This window comes from Leuciscus leuciscus, assembly GCF_965113295.1.
Source record: "Leuciscus leuciscus genome assembly, chromosome: 20".
Taxonomy (NCBI): domain Eukaryota; kingdom Metazoa; phylum Chordata; class Actinopteri; order Cypriniformes; family Leuciscidae; genus Leuciscus; species Leuciscus leuciscus.
In genome coordinates this window covers 10,818,963-10,826,693 of record NC_138744.1, presented here as the reverse complement: position 1 = coordinate 10,826,693, position 7,731 = coordinate 10,818,963, and positions in this window count along the sequence as shown.

The window sequence follows — 7,731 nt, the reverse complement described above, 5'->3', positions numbered from 1 at the left end:
TATTGCATGGAGTTTCACATTATGAAAACTCCCAGCATGATCAGAATGATTCATTTGAATAAATCTCACGTTGCCCTCAGAGCACATGTGTTTACATCAAACCCAACAAGGTTGCGGCTAAAGATTAATATATGATCCAAAGGGCTCGCTGTGGATCACTGACACTATAATGGGGTCTTTCAACACACGTGTCTTTTCCCACAATTAGCAAACAATGTAATTAGCGTAAAGCAAAGTAGTTTAAAACTAAGGGGTCTCTGGAGAACGTAGCCGTAGACTGAGGCTGAAAGCCATCTTGAAACTAATTATTCATATAGCTTCTTTGAAAAGATATTAGAGGAGATCTGTGCAATATAATTTCAATATCTAAAACAGGAACCGGTGGGTTCAGATAACAGAGATTAAGAGGAATGGAAAAAAAATGTATTCTTTTCAAATAGATAAAAATCACAGGGTTGCTGATAAAAGCTGCCGATCTCCAAGGGAGCTCATGACTGCCTAAAGTACATGAGTGCAGAGTTGGGCAAAATTCAGAATTGAAGAATTGGATCCCATTCAATTCATAAGTGTGAATATGTGAATCAATCAATAAATCAATAATTCAGTTGTTTAAGATTTTATCAATTTCCTTTTCCCAACTTTTCCACATCTAAAATTCACACTTTTAAAATTCCCTCGTATATCCAGGTTTTCCAAGACCGTGAGAACCCTGGTTCTTAAAGAAAATAAGACAAATATTAAAATAAATATGATATCAGCTTAATTCTTCATTTTTTGCTTTTTTTAAAGCTTGTTTTATCTTATTTTAAATCATCATAAGCCATATTGTAGCCCCCTCGGAACAGTGCTGAGACCCGGACCCCTGCTATAAACCTTCAAACTTTTTTAAACTCTCAAACAAGACTCTGTCAAGCCAACATTTTAAGTTTCTCTTGACAAACATTAATTTAATAATTAAAATGACAATTATGTGAATTTCATTTTCATAGTACTTCCATACATTCGAATTCGAATTGCAATTCTTCATATCCTGTTTGCTGCCTCAATTCAGTTTAAGTTATAATTGAGGAACGAAAATGGAATTTAAAAAGCATTCTCGTTTCATGTTGTAACTGTGTATTCTCTGTATAATTGTAAACAAATAATTTAGTAAGAATGCATGTGAAGAGAAGGAGGAAGAGAGATAGCAAAATAGTAAGAGCCAGAGAGTGAGAGAATAAAAGAGAGCAACCAGCTCTTTGCAAAGCAGTCTCTTTGTTCCCAGGGATCCCAGGGAGCGGTGGGCGGATAGCCCCAGATGAGAGAGAAACATTATCTCTCCGAATAGAGCCAGTGCACTGGTTCCAGAAGCCGCACTGGCGCGATTCGCCCTGTCCTCTAGGTAATTAATTCTCTGAGTGGCCCTTGTCTCATGGGAACAAAGTGGCTGCTTGTTAGAGCAAAGTGTTCGAAGATCAACCGACAGACATGCTGTAGGACTACCACTGTTCAAGAGTTGGCCACGTGTTGGCTATTCCACGCCCACAAAGGGCCTCTTCATCTCAAAATTTAGAGTCTCATAAAAACATTATTGTGCAGCTTCGGGGATCATTTGTCCACTCCACAAAAGAATCAAAAACCAAAACATTGACCCCTCTGGTCTTTCGGGGTGCATTTTTTAAATTCTGCCCCCCTCCCTGCCACTCTTATGCCCACACTGACGTCCCAGCAGTGCTCCTACGCAGCCAAAGTCACCATGGAGGTATTTCAAAGGTTGCGTGGTCAAAGCCGCCACCATAGAGGCCATTATGTTTTGGCCCTTGTCTTGACGCCAAACAGAGGAGCCTCTGTTGGACGATTGCGTCCATCTTCTGCGTTTTAAATGTTTTTTGCTCACTCCGATGGTTCCTAAATGCATGTTTTTGTCCCTTGTTGGTTCACCTCTTCTCCTTTCTAACATAGCTATGAATCAACGGGCCGACTCTCCATCAATAATATTCTAAATATGGCTGCTCCACATGGCTTCGCTCTTGCGCACCATGTACCTGCCAAGCGCTTGGGCAAGGTCATGTCAGCCTATTAAGCATATTAAAACATTGCAATTATGGTAATTGGCAACTACTAATGCAACTTTAGGTAGCTTAGCTCCAGGCAATTAATCATAATGGATAAGCCACTAACATGTAAGGGGAGGGAGTCGAGAGGTACAGGGTCACATGCTTTAGGCCCATCCGACTGGTCAGAGCTTGACCCTGACTTCACTGAGCTCATTCAACTTCATTGTGCTCATCTAATTTGCAAACATCATAGAGGAAAAAGGCTTCATGCAAAATCTGTCTTCTGGAAATTTTGGTCATTGCTTTAATATCACTAAGTGGCTAATCTATGTATATCTCAACACATGGATTCTGTAGAAATATCTGTCTTTATAGAGTGACCTATGGATTGTTGCAATGAGCATTCAAAATATTTACCTTTAACTTGAAACTAAATATTTACCTTTACTCCCTAAAATGTGCACAAACCCTACCATTGTCATTGTCATGGTTATGTTTAGTTTAATTGTGTTTTAGTTTGGTTTTCCCTGTTTCCTGATTTCCTGTGGTTTTATTTCTTGTTAATTTCCTTGTTTTTTGATTAATTATTTCTGTGTATCATTTAGCTCCTTTGTTTGCTTCTCCTGTATATACTCCCAGTTTTGTTCATTGTCTGGTATCGTCAATGTTAACATGGTTGTGTTTCAGTGATCCTCCTGTTATCTCCAGCGTGTGGTTTGATTTATAATGAAAGAATTTATTAGAATCCTGAACAAATTTATCACAGTTTGCACAAAATTAATAATCATTATGAATAACTGTTTTCAACATTAATAATAACAAGAAGAAATGTTATACTTTGGCATCAAATCAGCATATTACAATGAAAACGAGTTACTGTATATTGTATAGTTCTGATGTACAGCAAAAGATTGTTGAGCTTCACGAAATAGAAAGTGGCTGTAAGAAAATAGCTAAATTAATCAACTGATCAACATCTACATGAGGACGTGTGTCTATATTGTCTTAATGCACGGTGAGGAGGATAGATTGAGTGGCCAAAGACTCTCCATAGATCACAGTCTTAGGGTCAGAAAGCCTAAAAAAATATATATATATATCAAACAGCACCTACATCACAACAAGTTTCAAGAAAAAATCCTCTGCTCTCATCCAAAAACAAACCCCAGCATATTCAGTTGTTAGACACGGCTGGAACTTCAAACGGAACGGGTTCTATGGTCAGAAAAAAAAAAAGGAAAAAAAAGGCTTTTTGGCAGCAGACCCACAAATTTCAGTCCCCTGTCCCGAATCCTTTAAAAAACTGAAGAGGAGAGTGTATCAATATGGACTTGGGAATTTGAAGGATCTTAAGAGATTCCGTATGGAGGAATGGCCTCTGATCTCTTGTCAAGTGCATTCTAGGAGAAGACTCAGAGCTGTTATCTTGGCAAAATGAGGTTGTAAAAAGTATTGAATTAAAGAGTCCCATTAATTGTGGCCATTGTGTATTAGAGAAACACACACACACACACACACACACACACACACACACACACACACACACACACACACACACACACACACACACACACACATATGTATATATATGTAGATATGTATATATATATACAGTATATACTGACAACTGTGGTGAGGAAATGTAGATTATGTAACACATTGTTGAATGAATGAAAGTGTCTTGCTAAGCAGTTTGACCAACAAATTGCAGAGTTTGATTGGGAGGAAAGGAAGTGTCATCTCTTTTTCGGTACAACCTCTCCCTATCGTTAAACTGTGCATACCCCCTCCACCCCTCCTCTCCAAGCGGCCCTGACTGTGTCTCTCCGGGAGGAGAGCGCATTCTCCTTTCATCCCCTTTAGAGGACAAACATCAGCCCCATCTTGCCACCATCCATATTCATGAGCCTCTTATAAATATCTGATAGCGGCCGCTCTACAGCTGTTTAGCTCTGAAAGCAACGCTTAGCCCATACACGCACATACACACACACACACACACACACACACACACACAGGCTTTAACGTAGCACTTACTGGTCCGATCTCGGGCCCTCATCACCTAGTGTGCCCTGGCGGCCCCATGATAGCATCAGCTCATTGCCGGGGTATCACTCTCAACTTAATTAAAGACTAAATGTGACCGCTAAATGAGAAGAGAATCCAAAAGAGCTGTGCTTACCTTCCTCATGACAGCACAGTGCTTATCTAAAGAGAGAAAGAGAGAGGGAATAAGATGGTAAGGATATACAGCTTACTGTTAATTGTCACTTCCTCATCTGATCAAAGCCTAATACAAGGTTACCGACTGCGATACCCATCATGCTTATATATATATATATGTGTGTGTGTGTGTGTGTGTGTGTGTGTGTGTGTGTGTGTGTGTGTGTGTGTGTGTGTGTGTGTGTGTGTGTGTGTGTGTGTGTGTGTGTGTGTGTGTGTGTGTGTGTGTGTTTAATATATCGTTTAATTATACAAATTGAATTATTCCAATATGATTTAAATGAATAACTAGACTACATATATATATATATATATATATATATATATATATTGATTAGAGAAAATTCTTATATAGTGTTAATGTAGCCTCTCATATTTTGGATCCCTGGCTGCCTGTGAGTCTCAATGAGGGATGTCTTGGTCTGTAAAGGTTGAAAAGCCTCCTATTAGCTGAATTTCACTATAGAGTCACGCAAATCACATACACAGAGAATTCTGTCGTCACTTTATTTAACCAAAAGACACGGGATGCATTGGACTCAATAAATGCAAACTATGACTCGTTTATGGGGTGGGCACTGTGTGTTCTCAACACGAGGCAGAAAAGAACATTTGTGCCTTCCTGAGAAACTGTTCTTTTTTCCCTCAGATAACGCTTCCAGTCTTCCACCAACTCATTAGAAACGTTAGAATTGCTGATCCAGGCAAGAAAAAATGCGCTTTGCTTCGTTTTTCAGAATATCCTTGTTCTGTTTCCAAAACAAATAGCAAGAAATTTAAATATTGCTCTTGTGGTGTGTGTGTGTGTGTGTGTGTGTGTGTGTGTGTGTGTGTGTGTGTGAGGGGGAGGGTTAGAGAGTGAGAGAGAAAGAAAGACAGATTGTGAGGTTTAAGATAAGTATCACAGTACCCTGTGGACTGGATGGGTTTAAAGTATTAACATTAGAGAATACAGGACGAGCACAAGTAAAGGAGAAGCAGAACAAATCACGGGGAGGAAATGATAAGAAAGAATAGACACTAAGAGAAAATAAACCACAAAGACTGAGGAAAGTCAAGCAAAAACATATGGGAACATACACATATAATAAACGTAAATGAGGTGGGAGGTACATGTGAGTGAAAACAGCACATTGAAACAGGATTGATTTGAAGAGACAATAGGCAAAAAATGAAAGGGGCCTATGAGACATGAAAAAGACTTTTACGGAGTCTGAGGGGAGAGAAAAGGAGAGATGGGGGATTTCTTTACCGCTCATTAGCCATGCACAGTGATCTGGCTTTTCTCCCACACCTCGCGGCTTATTACAGCCCGAGCCCTGCCTGCCAGCGCAGCCCCCCTCGCCACCCTCCTCCCCCGGCCCACACAATCACGCCTGCAATCACAGCCTCTAATTAGGTTAATTAATTTGTATCAGCCCTTGTAGGGACTTGGCTGATGAGGCAGCCATAAGAGTATCACTGCTTGGACCTCATTAAAATACAAGAAAGACGACGAGATACAGAGAATGTTGTTGTTTGTGTACGACAGGGCAGGACAGGGTCGAAAAGCGTTTCAGATCGGACCCCTATCCCGCTGCACACCCCCACCTGCTCTCTCTTTCCCACCTTGCATTATAGGTGACGAGGCTGTCCTGTTCAGCCATAGACAGGGAGAATATACTGTTAGTGCTCAGGAAGGAGGGGCCCTTTTGAAACAGAAGCATCACATTACAATCAGCGAGGGCCGCTCATCAGGACACTGACGAACACACTCTGATTAACAGCGCAATCTGATTACAGCAATCACACAGCCCGTAGGACCAGTCCCACGAGAGAGAGAGAGAGAGAGAGAGAGAGAGAGAGAGAGAGAGCACGAGGTTTGCTGGGAATGTGTGATACGTATATTGGAATGCTCATTCACACTGTTCCTTCAGTAATAGAATAATGCAACATGGAGAGATAAGAAATGTCATGATATAAAAGTATTATTAGAATAGTGAAGCAAATGTTAAAGATTTTACCTTCACATTCTGCTGGGGGTTCTGAGAGACCCCAAGGGCCTCAAAAACATACTTAACATTGAAGTATCAGGTTGATAATTATTCATTTAAAATTTCAAAGTAACATTGATCACTTGCCCTCTGTGAAAAATGTACATATGTTTGGAGTCTCAAAACCCCCAGATTTAAAGCATGAATTAATGTAATGAATTTATATGCAAACATTCTCGAACTGGTATATGGCCCCGGCCCTTTTCAGAGCTGCGCTCTTTGTGTTCTGTCTTCCGGTTTATATTTTCACAGCATGAAGGTAAAATCTCAAAGATTTTTGAATGAACCGCTCGTTTGAAAATCTTCACGGTCTACTGACATTTGATTTGTTATGCATGACATCCGCTTCAAACATTACAATCCTCATGATTAGTTAACTCCACAATAAGTAAATCCACCTCACCAGCGAATTACTCTTTGACAGCGATGCCATAAAAATATACAGAGCTACTGCAAAAAGAAGAATTCTGAATTGAAAGAATGAATTCTTTTTTAGAAACATTTAAAACAAAAACACTTGAATAATAGCTGATAACCAATATGGTACAGATATTTTGTGCATCCCTACTAGTCACATTTCTGAAACAAGAATGCCTACTTTGTGGTGAAACAGAGTGTTTAAGTTTCATATAAACTTATTAAAAGATTTCGAAAGGGAAAACGACTCTCATTATTTGTACACATCAATGGGGTCAAACATGAAAGTCAACCTCAATAGATCAGGAGAGTTTAAGGGATAGTTCACTCAGAAAAAATGAATAAAAAATCATGTCATTCCAAACCTGTATGAATTTCTTTCTTCAGCAGAATGCAAACGAATATATTTTAAAGAACATTGGAGTTCAAACAACATTGGAAAATGTTGAACAAAAAAAAAAAAATAATAATAATAATTCAGACAGTCATACAGATTTAAAACTGTGTTATAGTGAGTAAATGGTGGTGATGACACTTCGTTTTTGGGTGAACTACACCATTATGGTCTCGAAGTATTGCAGGAGAGCAGTTCACAAAAACATACAGGGAGACAAACAAAGTAGCAAACAGACACAACAAAAATGTGCATCCGTTAACAGACCATAATAGACCATAAAGCCAGACTATTGTTCTATAAGGCTGAGTGAAGCAGAGTGTAGAGGGATACGTAGAGATAGACAGACAATGACACCCGGCTGCCTGCAGACAAGGACAGATCCAGTAGTTAAAGTGTAATGAACACATCCCCCAGGCACACGGCTGCCAGTGGGAGAGTGATGGACTAACGGTAATACCCAGGCAGATGGGTGCGCGCCACGCCTTGTCCTGTCCTCTCACCCGCAGCGGGTCCCCCCCAATGGGCCCGCCACGTCTGGGGAGCAGAGGGGGAAGCGAGCTTCACCGGGGAGGAGGCCTTAGTGTGATTTAGACTCCCATGCAAATTTAATCAATTCGAGTGCCTC